Here is a 596-nt window from a genome sequence, read left to right as displayed (position 1 = left end):
TATCCTGGCTCAATTTAGCCTTGACATCGGTTACCATGGAGATTATTCTCTATAGCTAGCCAGGACTCAGCAGTGGTTTACCCTATTATCAACATGTACAGTAGTATTCATTTAAGTACTGTTATTAATTAAAGTTGGGCACATTATTTAAATTTTTTTTTTTTAAATTTGCTCACAGACTGCTGTTCATATTGTTGTTGTTAGAAGTTTGATGAATATATTATGACAGTTGTTAAGATAATTACAAAAGGCTGATTAATAAATGAAGTCAGTTACTAAGAGCAATAGAGAAAGTGCTGGTTCTATAGTGGACCACTAAACCTTCACTTATTAGAGTTGATTCATATGTTGTTGTATTCTTTAACAATGAAGGATTCAATAAATTGGCATTATTAGCACACAATGTGTGTTGTCCAGTAAACTGGGACTATCATTTGGGAGGATTGTTCAATTCTAAGAACATATATAATTGTACAATCCTCCATAATTATAGTCTTATTTCACTGAACCAATAACTATATGGAGTAGACTACTGTACATGCATGTAACAGGGAGAGGACACCTCAGTGGTTTCTGACCTTATATTTGGCTGGGGG

The 596-nt window shown here is 33.7% G+C and overlaps 1 protein-coding gene across 3 annotated transcripts in view; it reads left to right on the top strand.

Moving 5' to 3' along the window:
• The window catches only part of septin7a (septin 7a), a 47,196-nt gene that overhangs the window by 40,742 nt on the left and 5,858 nt on the right, over positions 1-596 (top strand). The window lies entirely within an intron of this gene.

This window comes from Etheostoma spectabile, unplaced genomic scaffold (assembly GCF_008692095.1).
Source record: "Etheostoma spectabile isolate EspeVRDwgs_2016 unplaced genomic scaffold, UIUC_Espe_1.0 scaffold340, whole genome shotgun sequence".
NCBI classification, from domain to species: Eukaryota; Metazoa; Chordata; class Actinopteri; order Perciformes; family Percidae; genus Etheostoma; species Etheostoma spectabile.
This window is presented reverse-complemented; position numbering and strand designations above follow the sequence as displayed.